Here is a 23,779-nt window from a genome sequence, read left to right as displayed (position 1 = left end):
ACATGTTTGCAGTGTTGATCTCTAAAACTACAGTTTATAACGGATATCCACTTGACCTTTGATATAAGATGTACGTGACTTGACGAATGTGATCTTTACTAGAATGTGCAATGTACGTAAGCTATTTTTTCTTTAAAAATATAACCGATATCTTTTTCGAAAGAGAAGACCAAACGACATTTAATTCCAATCATACATGTCGAGTCTTATGGTTTTTCTTTTTACATCGAGATACAAGAAGGTGTGCATATATTTAATCAATCGAGGCATAGCAGTTTTGAAGATAATCACAAGCTAAGGTAGTATAGAGCAGATCAGTTTAGACCAAATTTAACATTATAACAGGTCTTCTGCAATCGAAGCTGTTCATGTAAATGTTGTTTTACTGTACTTTATTTTGTCTGTAGGTGTTTTTTTTTAGCCATTGTGTTGTCATTTTTTTCGACTTATGAGTTGGAATGTCCCTTTGGTATATTTCGTTTCTCTTGTAAGTTAGCTTGATAATTGTCGGATCAACTGTGCATCTTTTCCGACATTGCATGAATAGTTGTGTTTAACTTCGTAAATCTGCTGCAGTTCCTTTATACTCTGTAAAAAATAAGAAGACCCAAGAAGCTAGATCATTTAATTTTGTAAAAACAAGTTAATGAATGATGTCCCTTCCATTAACAATCCCAACTTTTCTAATTCATATAAATATCTTTTCCTGCACAAGAGATATACGTAACCACATATACAGCTTCTTCAACCTCATTTCTATATCTATACGTCGAATTTGACTTCAGCTGTCATCTCAGTACCACCATTCATAACAAATAAATAAATGTTCTTCACCTTAGCAGCAATATATCAGCTTCACCAGCATATGAAGTATACATTTCTCAAAAAACGGACAATAACTAATGAAACCAATCTTACAAAATGTCGTTATTTGCACGACCATGATATTGTGAAATAAACAAAAATACAAAACATTTAAACAACTAAGGGTAACATGAATACACATGTTTGATATTTATATTTTATAGCAGAAAATAATGTTAGAGAATTTTTACACATAGGATAATGCATCAATTACATATGAGTAAAACTTAAATATTTAGATTTCATACCGTATTCATGGTCAATTTAGATTCTATGTACAATTGAAGAAAAATTGTCATCAAAGGGATGGATTAATATCCCCTATAGTTGTGTCACTTGAAGTTCGAAATAGTGTTTTTGTTGTTTAAAACTTACTAAAATTTGCTTGAGTTTGAATTCAAAATATCATGTAGCGGTGAACAATTGTATTGAAAGAAATATTGTAATATTGTACATGATTTTGTAAAAAATGTGTCGAAAAACACCCTTAACCGATAATATTTAATGTGAATCCCTGATGATCACATAGCTTGACTGACGATTGAATATTTGTGTTGGTGTTGCAGTTCTGTACCATCTTTTGAACCTTCTATATAAACTTTACTCTTTTTTTTTAATATACGTTTTTGAAAATTTTTCTACTTAAAATTGACAATAATTCAGAAAATTGTAGATACACACTATTGCTCTTTCATTGAATATGACCCTACTAATGTACAGGTTTACTTTATTTTCATATTCGTGATAATTGACTAATAATTTGACTTTTTACCAAAAATTAACAACCAATTAGTAATTATATTGAAAAACCCACAGAAAGTCATGTGATTATTTGTTAAACGATATAAAAGAATGATATGTTACGTTTACATCATGGTTTTTCTTGTGCTTGTACTGAAAGTTGTCACATAGAATCAGTTTAAAGGTATGGTATTTTTATTTAATTTATGAGAAGAAATAGCATGCCATTGTCATGTTGAACCATTGATTAAAAAGACAATAAAAGTATAACAAATCATCATATTATAATTTGTTATGATTAAATGATTATCATGAATGACAGTTACCCATGTTGAAAAAGGAAATAAGATACAGTGAAAACACGAATCATAATGTGGTATATATTTAGCTTTATGTCAACGTAGGAGTGTATCTATTATTCCTCGTAATTCATCGAATACTCAATAACTAATATAAATAAATCTGTATATAAAAAGCCTGAGAAACTGTACCATTATAGTTTATCTAATCTTATTTCTATTTGTGAAGATCGAAATTTGATTGTTAAACAACCTGCTGTACATAGAAATAAGAAGATGTGATATGAGTGCCAATGAGACAACTCTCCATCCAAGTCACAATTAGTAAAAGTAAACCATTATAGGTCAAATAACGGTCTTCAACACGGAGCTTTGGCTAATACCGAACATCAAGCTATAAGGGCCCCAAAAATAACTAGTGTAATAGCATTCAAACTTTTAAAAAGTCGTGGTTGTTATAAGGAATTTACTTCCATCTAACCTCTTGAAGTGTTGTCCCTTTCATCTGACACTAACCTGATGGGAAAAGGTTGATTCATTAAGCTGTGTAAATATATGAATGCTTGTGTTTGATGACATCAAATGGTTATTTAATCTTGTTTACCATGATAACTCATATGTTAAGTTGAAAAAATCACAAATGTCCAAAGCTGGCCATCTGACATTTAAAAAAATTACAAATTTATGGAGACTTTGTGGCAACATACAAGACAGCTATCCAAATTTGTGACATTAAGGTAACGTCGAAAGATTTATTTACATCATACAATATATTTTGTTTTTCTATGTATCTCCATTGTTTTTTTTCAAATTTTGAGATGATCCTTTGTTTGTTGCCAACTGTAATCGTAAGTCTTAGTATAATCCTAGGTAAAGACATATTTTCCACAAATGTGTATTATCAGTATGATCATTATTTTTAATATTATTATTACTATTATCAATATTATAGTAGTTCTTCTTCCAATTATAGTAATAGTATTACATTTTTTACTATTATTATTATCATTATAAACATTAATAAAAATGTTCTATAATAATATATGTTTATTCGCTGTTCTTTGCGAACTTTGTTTGAATTTTGCAGAATGAAGATAGTACTCTTTCTGGTATTACTTTGCATTGTTACATACTGCCAAGCATCCGACAGTCAACGAGTCAAGAGAGCGAAAAAAATTAAGGCGAATCTGTCGTTAACAAATTGTGAATGCAAAGGGTACGAAGGAGGTGGACACGGGGGCGGTCCAAGACCATTCCGAATAGTATGCAAGAAAGAAACTAAGAACACAATCACAAATGATTGTACGTTTACAGGAAATCCACATAAGTGCAGCGATTACAACAACAACAATCAGGAAAAGTTTTATAATGAACTTATTGCTGTAATTGCTCCGACGCAATGTGGTAATCTCAATCTGGCTGGTACGCCTTGTCCAATAGGCACATTTAACACTAAAAAAACATGCAATGAAATTGATTATGATTAGAATGGATAATTTTACAATGCACGCACTCAATTTTAACTTTCTGGAGTATTATAGATGCTATATATTTTTTTAATGTACTAATAAATATTTTGCAATACAATCACGACATGTTTCAAATGACATTAGATAAGAAAAAGTAGCTTACTATAACGTTCACCAATATACAGACAAAAAAATTACAAAAACATTTTCTTTTCATATAATGAATTCCAATATTGTCAAAAAATTGTCTAAATTTGCCTAATTGTTAATTAAAAAAAATGGAAGCATGAACTATTAAATATAAAACTATAAGCCTGTTATCTTAAACAAAACTTAAGGGTAATTGTATTTAAATATTTAAAATTAATCTAAACACAAAACACATGTATGCATGATTTGTTTCTAATGCTGCTTTGTATATCAAAATAATTATTATATTGTTCCATTTGTTTTTATGTAATCAATATTCAATTTTATATAAACACACATATGCTTTTAATAATTACTTTAGCCTATATCTAGAACAATACACTAAGTTTGTAATCTGGACAAAATATGCCGCACACCTCAATATGATTTATCATTTAATATTCCATGCAGCGAATGCGCTAAAATATTCAAATTGTGTTCTGAATGTGTACAGCTTTTAATATAAAATAAATGATATTATATGTATCGTATTGGTTTGATATTATATAAGGAGGTGTGGTTTGATAACCAATGAAACAACCATCCCTTATAGATTTAACCAACTATCATCATTCCACAGCCTTTGACAATAAACCCATAATGTATAGTCGGCTTTAAAAGGTCTCAACATGACAAAGTGTGAAACAAATAAAGCAAGCACACGAACAACAAAAAAAACAACGCTCGGATTTATGTACAAAACAATTAAAGACAAACAAATATGACAGACAATGTATAGTATGTGGCGGCGATAAACATGTTCTCGAGCTCACAACCCTACTCCTAGAATTTCAGGGTACGAAGTGACATTAATTCTCCCGTGATATAGCACACCCGGAAATCCCTTTCTCAAGATAAAAAATCCCTTTTTTTACAAAATAAGGTCTTTGAAAATTTAGTTCCGCGCACACATTCTATAGCTAAATAGTTGCACTATCTTTGAGTTCTTGAGTTTGAGGTGTATTTGGGATATTGACCCATCTTAGAGAGCTCGCAGTTACTGGAAGCAATTCGAAGCTAATAACAACTACTAGTATTGTTAAACAAGTTATCCCACACTAAAGAATCAACATACAACCGATTTGGTATGAAGACGTCTTAAACAGTCTGAGAAAAACATGACCGTGTGCAATGCCAAAATATACTGTATAAGTACATACAATTAACAGTATTAAGGCATACATGTATTGATATATAGTGGTACGATTATTGCTTTATTTATCCAATACAAAAATGGATGTTTTTACCGATAATAGCAATATTCGAAGATCTTTCAAAGGCGTTTAATTGAGATCCTTTGACAGTAATTTATTAAAATGATCAATGAGTTTTAAATTAAATGTTTTTTTACGTTTTAATTTGTCTTCGTCTTTTGTCTTCATTTGTTTGCTTTTGTTTTGAATTGTTGGTGAAAGTAAACTTGTTTTTGGTTGTTTATTGTTTTCTATTTTTTGTTTTTTGTTTTTTTTGTTGTTTTATTTTGGGGGGAAGGGGGTCTTTTTTGTCGTGTATCTAGTTTATGATCCGTTCATCCGTTATCTAATCAGTCTGTCAGTCATTAAGGTTTCTGGAAGCTTTATACTATTATTTTACTGTATATATATGGTAACACATAATGAGCTAAGATCTATATTGATTTTGAGTAACATCTGTTTAACTGGATGGGAACAAGGTCCAAAATACTTTAATTGTATGGACAATCGTGTATGGTGATCTTATAAAGATGCTTAAAAATACTCTATGTGGAATTGCTATCGCACTTAGACGTTTGGTCACATATATATTATAATGAGAGGAAGATTCATATTGACTTTGAGGTTACCACATCTAAGATCAAGGCCAAACGGACTAAAAGTAGACAATATCATGAATATCTGGGCAATGATACACAATCAATTTTTTTTCTAATCAGATGGTAGACGAAACGCGCGTCTGGCGTATAAAATTATAATCCTGGTACCTTTGACAACTATTTATACCACTGGGTCGATGCCACTGCTGGTGGACGTTTTGTCCCCGAGGGTACTACCAGCCCAGTAGTCAGCACTTCGGTGTCGACATAAATATCAATTATATGGTCATTTTTATAAATTTTCCTGTTACAAAACTTTAAATATTTCGGAAAACTAAGGAGTTTCGTATCCCAGGAATAGATTACCTTAGCCGTATTTGGCACAACTTTTTGTAATTTTGAGTCCTCAATGCTCTTCAACTTTGTACTTGTTTGGTTTTTTAACTTTTTTGATCTGAGCGTCACTGATGAGTCTTATTTAGACGAAACGCGCGTCTGGCGTATTAGATTAAAATCCTGGTACCTTTGATAACTATTTACACCGCTGAGTCGATGCCACTGCTGGTGGACGTTTCGTCCCCGAGGGTATCACCAGCCCAGTAGTCAGTACTTCGGTGATGACACGAATATCAATTATATGGTCATTTTTATAAATTTCCTGTTACAAAACTTTGAATATTTTGGAAAAACTAAGGATTTTCTTATCCCAGGAATAAATTACGTATTTGGCACAATTTTTTGTAATTTTGGGTCCTCAATGCTCTTCAACTTTGTACTTGTTTGGCTTTATAACTTTTTTGATCTGAGCGTCACTGATGAGTCTTATGTAGACGAATCGCGCGTCTGGCGTATTCAATTATAATCCTATTACCTTTGATAACTATTTCTAGTTTGTATTTAACCCAGACGGGGAGAAAAATCCATGTTTATTTTGAGGTAAAAACAAACTAATACTAGAACAAAGTTTGCTTAGAAAGAAGTTTGTTTCGGTTTACAAATTAAATGCGTTTGTTAGAATTGCAACAGGCTCAATATCAATCCTTGGCTTATATACTTTAGGTAGTTTTTTGTTGATGTGGTTCATAAGTGTTTCTCGTTTCTCGTTTTTTATACAGATTAGACCGTTGGTTTTCCCGTTTGAATGGTTTTACACTAGTATTTTTTTGGGGGCCCTTTATAGCTTACTGTTCGGTGTGAGCCAAAGCTCCGTGTTGAAGACCGTACTGTGACCTATAATGGTTTATTTTTATAAATTTTGACTTGGATGGAGAGTTGTCTCATTGGCACTCATACCACATCTTCTTATATCTATTGTTTTGGTTTTTTTATTTAATTTTGTCTGATACAGTATCAATGGTCATTTATTCGGACTATTACATGTATTAAGTTTTTTTTTTTCATGAATTTTACCAATTTTTTTTTAATAACCATACATTGCTTGTTAGCTGGCTTTAAAAAAAGTCACAAAAACGACGATTTTTTCCTATAAATCTAATTGTCCAAAGTTTATATTGAAAGACGTTCCAAAGCAAGAATCAATCGAATCGCTTATAATAACATTGTTGCAGAATAACATCATTTTTTTTAAATTACATAATCTGTACAATATATACAGGGGAGCAGGAGGATTAGTTTTGGATCAGTTATTTATTTTTGAAAACTAGGAGGACAGACTATTCATTTTCTGCACTGTTGAAGCAAGATGTTTCAGTTTCATTAAAACAAGGGACTGATCATTTATTTTCACAACTATATTTATAATATTTACAGACATGCAATTTTTAAATTCATTTTTTTTATTCTTGAATAAAATAAAATAATACATGTATAGGCAAGTCTTCATGTACAATTTAATCAGAATTAATCATCATCCTCTGCGGAAATGAATCTTCTGAATTCCAAACTGCATATACCATGTATACAGGTATTTCATACATACATGGTATTTTAGCTGTAGCTAGTCTCTTTTAAAAGTATCGCAAACCATTGTTATGCCGAGCGGAGCGAGGCTAAAAAAAATGAATGGTTTGGGAGCTGCTGAAATCCCCAAGAAGCTATAGAACAAATGATGCAAAATCATGCTTTCTTGACGTTTCCAAGACCCTTTCTTAATCTGAAAACTCAAGTTCTGTTTTTATAATTTTTGACAATATTTTGATCTCAAAGCAAAAGGTATAGATTTAGTGTAAGACTTTAGTTTTTAGGGACAACATCAAACGACCAATATGTAGGCTAAGCAAAAATGGTATTCACATAGTTAAAACATGTATGTGGCTGCTGTTTTTTTTTGGACGTACGTATACAACTCTTGAATTACACAAACACGTTACATCTGTACATACTAAAGAAAAAGAATTTCACATATAGAAAGAGCATAGTATATCGACCGCAAGATAGAATGAATTATGTAGGAACGGGGTTTCTATAGCATGTATAGCTTATTTTAAGATAAGGAGATGGTGTATGCTTGTCAATGAGACACCGATCCAGCAGATTCCAAACGAAGTCAATGTTGGCAACTGTACCACGATACGGTTATTTTAAGAAGACAGTTACTATAAAGATGAATTATTAACACTTGATTACATGTAGTTAAGTCTCGTATTTTGTTTGGTCAAGTTTAGTGTTTAACCGAATCTAACTGTTGTTTTCTATTGATAATTCTAGGTGTAAATCAAAAATAGATGTATCAGACTACATTCAAAATCAGCTGAAACAACGTATTGGCAACACTTTTATATTTTACTTAAGATGACATCATTTATATATAAGAACGTCTCTTTTAAATGAATTTTGTCTGCTACGACATAATGATAAGGCGATTGAAACTCAACATAATTGATACCAATATGAATGACAACTTTATGAAGGTTCACCAAGAAAAGCAACTATGTAAACAACGAAAATAATCATTTCATATTTTAATTTTTTTTTCCGAAAGATTAATTTGGTATGTTTGAGTTTTTCAACTACAATTGACAATTGAAACGGGGAATGTGCCAAAGAGACAACAACCCGACCAAAGAGCAGAAAACTGCTCAAGGCCAACTATGGGTCTTTAGCACAGCGATAAAATCCGGCACCTAGAGGCGGACTTCAGCTGGTCCCTAAACTAGAAATGTACTAGTTCATCGAAAATGGACGCCAACCTAACTTGGAACAGGCGCCAAAATGCGGCTGGATTAAACATGTGCTTTGAGATCTCAACCCTCCCCATATACCTCTAGCCAATGTAAAATAAACAAACACACAGCAATACGCAATGTAAAACTCAGTTCAAAAGAAGTGCGAGTCCGATGTTAGAATAGGTAACAGACGAAACTAAGCAAAACGACAATTATACATAAATTAACAAAGGACTACTAGCAGTGACTCACATGCCAGCTTCAGACCTCAATTAATCTGATTGAAAGATTATGTCTTCATCTTATGGAAATCAAGCACAATCCCTCCCGTTAGGGGTTTATTGTCATACCATCATAAAATATACGATAAGAACATAACCCGTAAGTGGTTGTTGCTGATTGCTGTATATCATACTGTAACTTTTGTTAACTGTTTTGTAATATAATAAATCAGACAGTTGGTTTTCACAATTTTTTTGATGTATGTGTCCTTTAAAGCTGACTTTGATGTAACTGTATTTGTCAATATTAAAGGCCATACGATGGCCTATAGATTGTATACATCAACTTAATTTTAACTATGGTTCATAGTTTTACATTCATACCACATTGTCTGGTTGTTCTATTCACGACCTTTATTCGGCAATAGATAATTGCCATTCTCAAATCTTCTAAGTTGGTCTCTAGCGTCCCAGTCGGAAATATAGCTATCTGACGTGTATTCATAACAATAGATCCTTGTTATTTTATATGCCAGATGCGCATTTCATCTACACGAGATTCGACAGGATTAGCGAACTTTATTACAATTTTGCAGAGCATCGACTATAAAAAAAAAAAAGAAAATAAGATAAGCCTACAGGTAGTAAAGTATTGTAAGCACGCTGATCACAGTTGTGTCGTTGTTACTTTCCTTTTATCAAGATTCCGAAATGAACATTATTTCATATTCACTATAAATTGTTTAATAATCCACTTCCATATTTTCATTCATAATACGATCTTTATAATGTAACTGTTTACAACTTGTTCGATATTGTTCATGAATATGTTATTCATGTTTACAAAAAGAAAAGATCTATGTATGTTTGTACTCTCCTGTTTTGGATTATACTTGACTTTTGTTTGTCCGAATTAGATGTTTACTTGTCAATTATAGCAGTCCAATTGTACATGTAGTTGATGTTTTCCCGGCATACGTAAACATGCATTATGTCGAGTTATATAATAATTAGTCATTAGAATGTTATTTACTCTGAAAATCATTGCCACCGATGGGCTTAATTTTGTAGTATAAACCTCCCAAATTTGCATATATGCACATCTTCAATAATCATATATCTTGTATATTGATAGTTCTTTTGCTTACAACTTGCTTCACATGTGTTTGTTAAAAGAAGTTCATTAACTAAGTTTTGTTCAATGTAAATGTACTCAATTGTATCATTGATCATGTTAGTGTCGTATTTGTTCACCAATTTTGACTCCCTCAGGCAAAGTTGACCTTGGATGAATTTGCCGAAGTATTTTATCGATTTTGTGGTCATAAAGCGCTTCAACTGTTTCGGATCTTATACATCCTTGGGTTTCAAATATTAGGCTTTGGCGTTACTGATAAAGACAAATCCAGAAGAGCGCTTCGGAACCATGAAATTAATGACGTGTTGGATTTTTTTACCAGATCTTAAATTCGTGAAATGCAGTAGGCACAAGTTGTGAACTTGGCTGTTTGTTGCCTATAAAACATAAAAATTGGTGATTTTAAAAGACCCTTGACTCCAGAATTATAAACAAGTTGGTAGCTGCTAACATAGGTACCTATACTGAGATCGAGAGATATCTACTGTGTACATGTTGAGATGATTAAAACAGACAAATACAGTTAAGTGGCACATGTTTCTAAATCTTTTGATTTATTTATCAGTAAAACTAAAGTTTTGTATATTTATCGAAATATAGATATATGTGGCCTATAAAAAGTCTACCGGATAGTTACAGTGTCGTTGTTACTTTCCTTTTTTTAAGATTCTGAAATGAACATAAATTCATATTCACTATAAATTGTTTAATAATTCACTTCCATATTTCCATTCATAAAACGATCTTTGTAATACAACTGTTTACAACTTGTTCAATATTGTTCATAAATATGTTATTCGTGGTTACAAAAAGAAAAGTTCTATGTATGTTTGTACTCTCCTGTTTTGGATTATTCTTGACTTGTGTTTGTCCGAATTAGATGTTTACTTGTCAATTATAGCAGTCCAATTGTACATGGAGTTGATGTTTTCCCGGTATATGTAAACATGAATTATGTCGAGTTATATAATAGTTAGTCATTGGAATGTTATTTACTCTCGAAATCATTGCCACCGATGGGCTTAATTTTGTAGTATAAACCTTCCAATTTTGCATATATGCACATCTTCAATAATCATATATCTTGTATATTGATAGTTCTTTTGCTTATAACTTGCTTCACATGTGTTTGTTAAAAGAAGTTCATTAACTAAGTTTTGTTCAATGTAAATGTACTCAATTGTATCATTGATCATGTTGATGTCGTATTTTTTCACCAATTTTGACTCCCTCAGGCAAAGTTGACCTTGGATGAATTTGCCGAAGTATTTTATCGATTTTGTGGTCATAAAGCGCTTCAACTGTTTCGGATCTTATACATCCTCGGGTTTCAAATAGTAGGCTTTGGCGTTACTGATGAAGACAAATCCAGAAGAGCGCTTCGGAAGCAAGAATTTATTGACGTCTGTTTTTTTTTTACCAGATCTTAAATTCGTGCATGCAGTAGGCACAAGTTGTGAACTTGGCTGTTTGTTGCCTATAAAACATAAAAATTGGTGATTTTAAAAGACCCTTGACCCCTAAAATTATAAACATGTTGGTAGCTGCTAACATAGGTACCTATACTGATATTGAGAGATGTCTACTGTGTACACGTTGAGATGATGAAAACAGACAAAGATAGTTAAGTGGCACATGTTTCTAAATCTTTTTATTTATTTATCACTAAAACTAAAGTGTTGTTGATTTATCGAAATATAGATATATGTGGCCTATAAAAAGTCTACCGAATAGTTATTAACAAATCAACTATCAAAAGATCAATTATATAATAGAATATTTGGAAAATATGTACATAGTTATACCAAGCTATGTTGTTTAAAAAAAATATGTACCGCCTCCATCGTCTCGTGGAAGCGTGTTCGCCTCGAGTTTGGGAGGTCTTAGGTAATAACTTGTGCAGGTTAAACCAAATACTGTTACGTTGGTATTTGCTGCTTCTTCGCTAAGCATGCTGCATCAAGGAGAAAGGGCAAAGGCAATCAAAATGATTGTTCGATAGGGTGGCATGTCTTTATGTGGACCAATGCATGCATATATACTAAACTAAGTCCTCTATGCACGTATTCTATATTTATTACGAATCTATAACGTATTAAGAACATCTGTTGTTCCACCTGTTAGTCAAATGCGTTTTGTTAAAATATACTTTTTCACTTTTTTGGTCTTTTGGAAAATGTTGTTTGTGCTGTATTTAAACCACTCAATGAGGAAATTTGTATTGCATGTACACGTATAAAAATTGCAGTTTTTATCAAACGCAATCATAGGTTTGAACGTTCTTTTCAATTTAGACTTGTTTAATTTTTTTCGTTTGGGCTTGTATTATATTTTCCATCGGGTTTTTATGATCCATTCATCCATTTCTAATATTTCGACTCTTCCAAATTCAAGAGTCTATCCTAAATTGAAATAAATTATATGGCCTTCCAAATACCGTTTCGATCCCTAGCATCACTGAAGAGACATTAATTGTCGAAATCCGGATATGGTGTACTAATTTTTGTACCTTTTGTTTGCGTTATACCATCTTTTCTGCAAGTTTATTGTTTTCTGTTTGGTATTAAATTAATAATTTTAAAAGATCCATGTTGTAACATCTTGCGATCCGTTTATTTGGCAATCGCCAATGGCAGTCAGCAGGGTTTAAGAACATATGTTGTTCGACCTGTTAGACAAATGCGTTTTGTTAAAATATACTTTTTCAATTTTTTTGGTCTTTTGGAAAATGTTGTTTGTGCTGTATTTAAACCCCTCTATTAGGAAATTTGAATTGCATGCACACGTATAAAAATTGCGGTTTTTATCCAACGCAATCATAGGTTTGAACGTTGTTTTCAATTTAGACTTGTTTATATTTTTTCGTTTGGGCTTGTATTATATTTTCCTTCGAGTTTATATGATCCGTTCATCCCATTTCTAATATTTCGACTTTTCCAAATTCAAGAGTCTATTCTAAATTGAGGTAAATTATATGGCCTTCCAAATACCGTTTCGATCCCCAACATCACTGACGAGACATTAATTGTCGAAATCTGGATATGGTGTACTAATTTTTGCACCTTTTGTTTGCGGTATACCATCTTCTCCGCAAGTTTATTGTTTTCTGTTTGGTATTAAATTAATGATTTTAAAAGATCCATTTTGTAACATCTTGTGATCCGTTTATTTGGCAATCGCCAATGGCAGTCATCAGGGTTTAAGAACATCTGTTGTTCGACCTTTCCCAACATCACTGAAGAGACATTAATTGTCGAAATCCTGATATGGTGTACTAATTTTTGCACCTTTTGTTTACGGTATACCATCTTTTCCGCAAGTTTATTGTTTTCTGTTTGGTATTAAATTAATAATTTTGAAAGATCCATTTTGTAACATCTTGTGATCCGTTTATTTGGCAATCGCCAATGGCAGTCAGCAGGGTTTAAGGACATCTGTTGTTCGACCTGTTAGTCAGATGCCTTTTGTTAAAATATACTTTTTCACTTTTTTGATCTTTTTAGATAATGTTGTTAGTGCTGTATTTAGACCCCTCTATCAAAAAATTTGTTTTGAATGCACACGTATAAAAATTGCGGTTTTCATCCAACGCAATCATAGGTTTGAACGTTGTTTTCAATTTAGACTTGTTTATATTTTTTCGTTTGGGCTTGTATTATATTTTTCTTCGGGTTTATATGATCCGTTCATCCTATTTCTAATATTCGACTCTTCCAAATTCAAGAGTCTATCCTATATTGAGGTAAATTATATGGCCTTTCAAATACCGTTTCGATCCCTAACATCACTGACGAGACATTAATTGTCGAAATCCGGATATGGTGTACTAATTTTTGCACCTTTTGTTTGCGATATACCATCTTTTCCGCAAGTTTATTGTTTTCTGTTTGGTATTAAATTAATAATTTTCAAAGATCCATTTTGTAACATCTTGTGATCCGTTTATTTGGCAATCGCCAATGGCAGTCAGCAGGGTTTAAGAACATCTGTTGTTCGACCTGTTAGTCAAATGCCTTTTGTTAAAATATACTTTTTCACTTTTTTGATCTTTTTTGAAAATGTTGTTTGTGCTGTATTTAGACCCCTCGATCATAAAATTTGTTTTGCATGCACACGTATAAAAATTGCGGTTTTTATCCAACGCAATCATAGGTTTGAACGTTGTATCAATTTAGACTTGTTTATATTTTTTCGTTTGGGCTTGTATTATATTTTCCTTCGAGTTTATATGATCCGTTCATCCCATTTTTAATACTTCGACTCTTCCAAATTCAAGAGTCTATCCAAAATTGAGGTAAATTATATGTTCTTCTAAATACCGTTTCGATCCCCCCCCCCCCCCCCCCCCCCAACATCACTGACGAGACATTAATTGTTGAAATCTGGATATGGTGTACTAATTTTTGCACCTTTTGTTTGCGGTATACCATCTTTTCCGCAAGTTTATTGTTTTCTGTGTGGTATTAAATTAATGATTTTAAAAGATCCATTTTGTAACATCTTGTGATCTGTTTATTTGGCAATCGCCAATGGCATTCAGCAGGGTTTAAGAACATCTGTTGTTCGACCTGTTAGTCAAATGCGTTTTGTTAAAATATACTTTTTCACTTTTTTGGTCTTTTGGAAAATGTTGTTTGTGCTGTATTTGGACCCCTCTATCATAAAATTTGTTTTGCATGCACACGTATAAAAATTGCGGTTTTTATCCAACGCAATCATAGGTTTGAACGTTGTTTTCAATTTAGACTTGTTTATATTTTTTCGTTTGGGCTGGTATTATACTTTCCTTCGGGTTTATATGATCCGTTCATCCCATTTCTAATATTTCGACTCTTCCAAATTCAAGAGTCTATCCTAAATTGAGGTAAATTATATGGCCTTCCAAATACCGTTTCGATTCCCAACATCACTGAAGAGACATTAATTGTCGAAATCCGGATATGGTGTACTAATTTTTGCACCTTTTGTTTACGGTATACCATCTTTTCCGCAAGTTTATTGTTTTCTGTTTGGTATTAAATTAATTACTTTGAAAGATCCATTTTGTAACATCTTGTGATCCGTTTATTTGGCAATCGCCAATGGCAGTCAGCAGGGTTTAAGAACATCTGTTGTTCGACCTGTTAGTCAGATGCCTTTTGTTAAAATATACTTTTTCACTTTTTTTATCTTTTTAGAAAATGTTGTTAGTGCTGTATTTAGACCCCTCTATCAAAAAATTTGTTTTGCATGCACACGTATAAAAATTGCGGTTTTCATCCAACGCAATCAAAGGTTTGAACGTTGTTTTCAATTTAGACTTGTTTATATTTTTTCGTTTGGGCTTGTATTATATTTTTCTTCGGGTTTATATGATCCGTTTATCCTATTTTTAATATTCGACTCTTCCAAATTCAACAGTCTATCTTATATTGAGGTAAATTATATGGCCTTCCAAATACCGTTTCGATCCCTTACATCACTGAAGAGACATTAATTGTCGAAATCCGGATATGGTGTACTAATTTTTGCACCTTTTGTTTGCGATATACCATCTTTTCCGCAAGTTTATTGATTTCTGTTTGGTATTAAATTAATAATTTTAAAAAATCCATTTTGTAACATCTTGAGATCCGTTTCTTTGGCAATCGCCAATGGCAGTCAGCAGAGTTTAAGAACATCTGTTGTTCGACCTGTTAGTCAAATGCCTTTTGTTAAAATATACTTTTTCACTTTTTTGATCTTTTTTGAAAATGTTGTTTGTGCTGTATTTAGACCCCTCGATCATAAAATTTGTTTTGCATGCACACGTATAAAAATTGCGGTTTTTATCCAACGCAATCATAGGTTTGAACGTTGTTTTCAATTTAGACTTGTGTATATTTTTTCGTTTGGGGTTGTATTATATTTTCCTTCGGGTTTATATGACCCGTTCATCCCATTTTTAATATTTCGACTCTTCCAAATTCAAGAGTCTATCCTAAATTGATGTAAATTATATGGCCTTCTAAATACCGTTTCGATCCCCAGCATCACTGACGAGACATTAATTGTCGAAATCTGGATATGGTATTCTAATTTTTGCACCTTTTGTTTGCGGTTTACCATCTTTTCCACAAGTTTATTGTTTTCTGTTTGGTATTAAATTAATGATTTTAAAAGATCCATTTTGTAACATCTTGTGATCCGTTTATTTGGCAATCGCCAATGGCAGTCAGCAGGTTTTAAGAACATCTGTTGTTCGACCTGTTAGTCAAATGCGTCTTGTTAAAATAAACTTTTTTCACTTTTTTGGTCTTTTTGAAAATGTTGTATGTGCTGTATTTAGACCCATCTATCATAAAATTTGTTTTGCATGCACACGTATAAAAATTGCGGTTTTTATCCAACGCAATCATAGGTTTGAACGTTGTTTTCAATTTAGACTTGTTTATATTTTTTCGTTTGGGCTTGTATTATATTTTCCTTCGAGTTTATATGATCCGTTCATCCCATTTTTAATATTTCGACTCTTCCAAATTCAAGAGTCTATCCTAAATTGAGGTAAATTATATGGCCTTCTAAATACCGTTTCGATCCCCAACATCACTGACGAGACATAAATTGTCGAAATCTGGATATGGTGTACTAATTTTTGCACCTTTTGTTTGCGGTATATCATCTTTTTCGCAAGTTTATTGTTTTCTGTTTAGTATTAAATTAATGATTTCAAAAGATCCATTTTGTAACATCTTGTGATCTGTTTATTTGGCAATCGCCAATGGCATTAAGCAGGGTTTAAGAACATCTGTTGTTCGACCTGTTAGTCAAATGCGTTTTGTTAAAATATACTTTTTCACTGTTTTGGTCTTTTGGAAAATGTTGTTTGTGCTGTATCTAGACCCCTCTATCAAAAAATTTGTTTTGCATGCACACGTATAAAAATTGCGGTTTTTATCCAACGCAATCATAGGTTTAAACGTTGTTTTCAATTTGGACTTGTTTATATTTTTTTGTTTGGGCTTGTTTTATATTTTTCTTCGGGTTTATATGATCCGTTCATCCTATTTCTAAAATTCGACTCTTCCAAATTCAAGAGTCTATCTTAAATTGAGGTAAATTATATGGCCTTCCAAATACCGTTTCGATCCCTAACATCACTGAAGAGACATTAATTGTCGAAATCCAGAGATGGTGTACTTATTTTTGCACCTTTTGTTTGCGGTATACCAACTTTTCCGCAAGTTTATTGTTTTCTGTGTGGTATTAAATTAATAATTTTAAAAGATCCATTTTGTAACATCTTGTGATCCGTTTATTTGGCAATCGCCAATGGCAGTCAGCAGGGTTTCAGAACATCTATTGTTTGACCTGTTGGTCAATTGCGTTTTATTAAAATATACTTTTTCACTTTTTTGGTCTTTTGGAAAATGTTGTTTGTGCTGGATTCAGACTTCTCTATCAAGAAATTTGTTTTGCATGCACACGTATAATAATTGCGGTTTTTATCCAACGCAATCATATGTTTGAACGTTGTTTTCAATTTAGACTTGTTTATATTTTTTTGTTTGGGCTTGTTTTATATTTTTCTTCGGGTTTATATGATCCGTTCATCCAATTACTAATATTTCGAATCTTCCAAATTCAAGAGTCTATCCTAAATTGAGGTAAATTATATGGCCTTCCAAATACCGTCTCGATCCCTAACATCACTGAAGAGACATTAATTGTCGAAATACAGATATGGTGTACTAATTTTTGCACCTTTTGTTTGCGGTATACCATCTTTTCCGCAAGTCTATTGTTTTCTGTTTGGTATTAAATTAATAATTTTAAAAGATCCAATTTGTAACATCTTGTGATCCGTTTATTTAACCATCGCCAATGGCAGTCAGCAGGGTTTAAGAACATCTGTTGTTCGACCTGTTAGTCAAATGCGTTTTGTTAAAATATACTTTTTCACTTTTTTGGTCTTTTGGAAAATGTTGTTTGTGCTGTATTTAGACCCCTCTATCAAAACATTTGTTTTGCATGCACACGTATAAAAAATCCGATTTTTATTCAACCCAATAATAGGTTTGAACGTTGTTTTCAATTTAGACTTGTTTATATTTTTTCGTTTGGGCTTGTTTTATATTTTCCTTCGGGTTTATATGATCCGTTCATCCTATTTCTAATATTTAGACTCTTCCAAATTCAAGAGTCTATTCTAAATTGAGGTAAATTATATGGCCTTCCAAATACCGTTTCGATCCCTAACATCACTGAAGAGACATTAATTGTCGAAATCTGGATATGGTGTACTAATTCTTGCACCTTTTGTTTGCGGTATACCGTCTTTTTCGCAAGTTTATTGTTTTCTGTTTGGTATTAAATTAATGATTTTAAAAGACCCATTTTGTAACATCTTGTGATCCGTTTATTTGGCAATCGCCAATGGCAGTCAGCAGGGTTTAAGAACATCTGTTGTTCGACCTGTTAGTCAAATGCGTTTTGTTAAAATATACTTTTTAACGTTTTTGGTCTTTCTGAAAATCTTGTTTGTGCTGTATTTAGACCCCTCTATCAAGAAATTTGTTTTGCATGCACAGTTATAAAAATTGCGGTTTTTATCGAAAGAAATCATATGTTTGAACGTTGTTTTCAATTCAGACTTGTTCATATTTTTTTGTTTGGGCTTGTATTATATTTTCCTTCGGGTTTATATGATCCGTTCATCCTATTACTAATATTTAGACTCTTCCAAATTCAAGAGTCTATCCTAAATTGAGGTAAATTATATGGCCTTCCAAATACCGTTTCGATCCCTAACGTAACTGAAGAGACATTAATTGTCGAAATCCGGATATGGTGTACTAATTTTTGCACCTGTTTGCGGTAAACCATCTTTTCCGCAAGTTTATTGTTTTCTGTTTGGTATTAAATTAATAATTTTAAAAGATCCATTTTGTAACATATTGTGATGCGTTTATTTGGCAATCACCAATGGCTGTCAGCAGGGTTTAAGAACATCTGTTTTTCGACCTGTTAGTCAAATGCGTTTTGTTTAAAATATATTTTTTCACTTTTTCGGTCTTTTGGAAAATTTTGTTTGTGCTGTATTTAGACCCCTATATCAAGAAATTAGTTTTGCATGCACACGTATAAAAATTGCGGTTTTTATCGAACGCAATCATAGGTTTGAACGTTGTTTTCCATTTAGACGTATTCATATTTGTTCGTTTGGGCTTGTATTATATTTTCCTTTTGGTTTATATGATTTGTTCATCCCATTTCTAATATTTTGACTCTTCCAAATTCATGAGTCTATCCTAAATTGAGGTAAATTATATGGCCTTCCAAATACCATTTCGATACCTTACATCACTGAAGAGACATCAGTTGTCGAAATTCGGATATGGTGTACTAATTTTTGCACCTTTTGTTTGCGGTATAATATCTTTTCCGTAGGTTTATTGTTTTTTTGTTTGGTATTAAATTAATAATTTTAAAAGATCCATTTTGTAACATCTTGTTATCCGTTTATTTGAGAATCGCCAATGGCAATCAGCAAGGTTTAAGAACATCTGTTGTTCGATCTGTTAGTCAAATGCGTTTTGTTAAAGTATACTTTTTCACTTTTTTGGTCTTTTGGAAAATGTTGTTTTTGCTGTATTAAGACCCCTCTATCAAGAAATTTGTTTTGCATGCACAGTTATAAAAATTGCGGTTTTTATCCTTTGCAATCATAGGTTTGAACGTTGTTTTCAATTTAGACGTATTCATATTTGTTCGTTTGGGCTTGTATTATATTTTCCTTCGGGTTTATATGATCCGTTCATCCTATTACTAATATTTCGACTCTTCCAAATTCAAGAGTCTATCCTAAATTGAGGTAAATTATATGGCCTTCCAAATACCGTTTCGATCCCTAACATCACTGAAGAGACATTAATTGTCGAAATCCGGATATGGTGTACTAATTTTTGCACCTGTTTGCGGTATACCATCTTTTCCGCAAGTTTATTGTTTCCTGTTTGGTATTAAATTAATAATTTTAAAAGATCCATTTTGTAACATCTTGTGATCCGTTTATTTGGCAATCACCAATGACAGTCAGCAGGGTTTAAGAACATCTGTTGTTCGACCTGTTAGTCAAATGCCTTTTGTTAAAATATACTTTTTCACTTTTTTGGTCTTTTGGAAAATGTTGTTTGTGCTGTATTTAGACCCCTCTATCAAGAAATTTGTTTTGCATGCAAACGTATAAAAATTGCGGTTTTTATCCAACGCAATGATAGTTTAAACGTTGTTTTCAATTTAGACTTGTTTATATTTGTTCGTTTGGGCTTGTATTATATTTTCGTTCGGGTTTATATGATCCGTTCATCCCATTTCTAATATTTCGACTCTTCCTAATTCAAGAGTCTATCTTAAATTGAGGTAAATTATATGGCCTTCCAAATACCGTTTCGATCCCTAACATCACTGAAGAGACATTAATTGTCGAAATCCGGATATGGTGTACTACTTTTTGCACCTTTTGTTTGCGGTATACCATCTTTTCCGCAAGTTGATTGTTTTCTGTTTGGTATTAAATTAATAATTTTAAAAGATCCACTTTGTAACATCTTGTGATCCGTTTATTTGGCAATCGCCAATGGCAGTCAGCAGGGTTTAAGAACATATGTTGTTCGACCTGTTAGTCAAATGCGTTTTGTCAAAATATAGTTTTTAACTTTTTTTGGTCTTTTGAAAAATGTTGTTTGTGTTGTATTTAGACCCCTATATCAAGAAATTTGTTTTGCATGCAAACGTATAAAAATTGCGGATTTTTTCCAACGCAATGATAGGTTTGAACGTTGTTTTCAGTTTAGACTTGTTTATATTTGTTCGTTTGGGCTTGTATTATATTTTCCTTTGGGTTTATATGATCCGTTCATCCCATTTCTAATATTTCGACTCTTCCAAATTCAAGAGTCTATCCTAAATTGAGGTAAATTATATGGCCTTCCAAATACCGTTTCGATCCCTAACATCACTGAAGAGACATTAATTGTCGAAATCCGGATATGGTGTACCATTTTTTGTACCTGTTGTTTGCGGTATACCATCTTTTCCGCAAGTTTATTGTGTTCTGTTTGGCATTATATTAAGAATTTTAAAAGATCCATTTTGTAACATCTTGTGTTCCGTTTATTTGGCAATCGCCAATGGCAGTCAGCAGGGTTTAAGAACATCTGTTGTTCGACCTGTAAGTCAAATGCGTTTTGTTAAAATATACTTTTTCACTTTTTTGGTCTTTTGGAAAATGTTGTTTGTGCTGTATTTAGACCCCTCTATCAAGAAATTTGTTTTGCATGCACACGTATAAAAATTGCGGTTTTTATCCAACGCTATCAAAGGTTTGAACGTTTTTTTCAATTTAGACTTCTTTATATTTTTTCGTTTGGGCTTGTATTATATTTTCTTTCGGGTTTTTATGATCCGTTCATCCCATGTCTAATATTTCAACTCTTCCAAATTTAAGATTCTATCATAAATTGAGGTAAATTATATGGCCTTCCAAATACCGTTTCGATCCCTAACATCACTGAAGAGACATTCATTGTCGAAATCCGGATATGGTGTACTAATTTTTGCACCTTTTGTTTGCGGTATACCATCTTTTCCGCAAGTTTATTGTTTTCTGTTTGGTATTAAATTAATAATTTTAAAAGATCCATTTTGTAACATCTTGTGATCCGTTTATTTGGCAATCGCCAATGGCAGTCAGCAGGGTTTAAGAACATCTGTTGTTCCACCTGTTAGTCAAATGCGTTTTGTTAAAATATACTTTTTCACTTTTTTGGTCTTTTGGAAAATGTTGTTTGCGCTGTATTTGGACCCCTCTTTCAAAAAATAAAATTGTTTTGCATGCACACGTATAATTATTGCGGTTTTTATCCAACGCAATCATAGGTTTGAACGTTGTTTTCAATTTAGACTTGTTTATATTTTTTAATTTGGGCTTGTATTATATTTTCCTTCGGGTTTATATGATCCGTTCATCTTATTTCTAATATTTCGACTCTTCCAAATTCAAGAGTCTTTCCTAAATTGAGGTAAGATATATGGCTTGCCAAATACCGTTTCTATTCCTAACATCACTGATGAGACATTAATTGTCGAAATCAGGATATGGTGTTTGGTATTAAATTAATAATTTTAAAAGATCCATTTTGTAACATCTTGTGATCCGTTTATTTGGCAATCGCCAATGGCAGTCAACAGGGTTTAAGACCATATGTTGTTCGACCTGTTAGTCAAATGCGTTTTGTTAAAATATACTTTTTCACTTTATAAACTTTGAGCGTTTTACACATATCCAACAGTTGATGACCATAATTATTAATATTACAATGACACTCTGATATTCGAGATAACGGTATATTTTGAAGCTTCAATTGTTCATAGTCTAACAATTATGACAAATTTCATTATCACCTTCTTTCAAAAATACCAATCAATGACTCATCAGGAACAATACAATCATCTAGTGTTCCAGTTTTTGCATTAAAATCAATAAGAGAGGCAAACTAATTAAATTTATCAGCAAATGTCAATAATTCATTTTCAATTTCTTCAAATGCATCAGTATTTGCATATTTAGAATTGTTCGGTGGTATATAAACAGCACCAAATGATACATCTTTTTCACAGTTTAGTAGACATTTTTTAAATCTAAATCACTGTACATATTGACTTTCACTTTCTATAAAACTAATGTATTGTTTCAAAATATTTTTGTACATAATTACTATTCCACCTGTCTTTCTAGTTGCACCCTTTCTATTCTTTGTTACATATGAAAAAACGTCAGGAAGATCAATTATATCTAAATCATCTAATTTAGTTTCAACAAAAACTAATACATCATATGTTTGAAAGATATTTGAAAATTCAGTAAACTGTAAACCACATACATTAAGATAAAAAACATTCAGTCCAGATAAGTGCTCATTTTGATTAAATTCAATATTGTTCCGTTCCCTTTGTCCTCTTGTACGCCTGTCCTATTGTCCTGTGGTGTTCTGTGGTGTAATAGACTGCATAGGAGTCTTTGGCATGGTCCTGTTATTGTTCATAGGTACAGACTTCGGAGAGTGTTGGTCAGATGGTGGTTGTTGAGGTCCATGATCAGTTGGTGGTTGGTGGGGTCCTTGTTGATGTTGTTGGTTCATCTGTGGCACACATTGACGTTGAACGAAACGCCTTTTGCATGATTTGTCGATAAACAATTTATCCTCTACTAAGACTGTTTCATGTCCCTTTTCACGAGCATCTTTCAGAATTGGGATTAGTTCACGCCTTCTTTCTATTATTTCAACTGAAAACTGTTCATGTACATAGTATTCAGGTTATTGTTTCAGTTTGTTTTTGGCTGCCTCCAAAACTCTATTTCTGTCTTTTCTCCTTTCAAATTTTGCAATTATACTGCGTGGACCTCTGTTCTCTCTGGGCCTAAGCCTGTGCACAACATGAAAATATATTTCTTTACTTTCAAGTCCCAGTTCTCTTTTAATAAAGTCTTTTAATTTTTCTTCTGTGTTTTCTGTTGGGTTATGCTCATCAGAAATGCCTTTAAATTCTAGATTGTCCCTCATAGACCTTTTTTGCTGATCAATGATTTTTTCCGGTAGTTTATAATTTTCATCAGTTAATGACATATTTTGTGTTTCTATTTCTTGTAGTATTAAGTGTAAACCACCAAGACCCTTGTCCAATGACACAATACCAGATTTATGATCTTTTAACTCAGTTTTAATACCACACATTTCACTGTCCAGCTTATGGCAATGTTCTTCCATAACAACTAGCCTTGAGAATATGAGAATGTATATTCAAAAATGTCAAGTTTTTGTAATTTCTCTCTCTCATGCATAAACTTTAGTAAATCAGAATGAGGCGGGGTTGATATGGAGTGCATAGGAATTGACATCGAAGGTGTCTGATGTCCCATCT

At 32.4% G+C, this 23,779-nt stretch overlaps 1 pseudogene; it reads left to right on the top strand.

Annotated features, from left to right (window-relative positions):
- Nucleotides 1-1,722: 1,722 nt before the first annotated feature.
- The window catches only part of LOC127723759 (uncharacterized), a 148,785-nt pseudogene continuing 126,728 nt past the window's right edge, over nucleotides 1,723-23,779 (top strand).

Source organism: Mytilus californianus, unplaced genomic scaffold (assembly GCF_021869535.1).
Source record: "Mytilus californianus isolate M0D057914Y unplaced genomic scaffold, xbMytCali1.0.p SCAF_13, whole genome shotgun sequence".
NCBI lineage: Eukaryota > Metazoa > Mollusca > Bivalvia > Mytilida > Mytilidae > Mytilus > Mytilus californianus.
The sequence above is the reverse complement of the archived record's forward strand: the minus strand, read 5'-3'. Positions and strand labels throughout refer to the sequence as shown.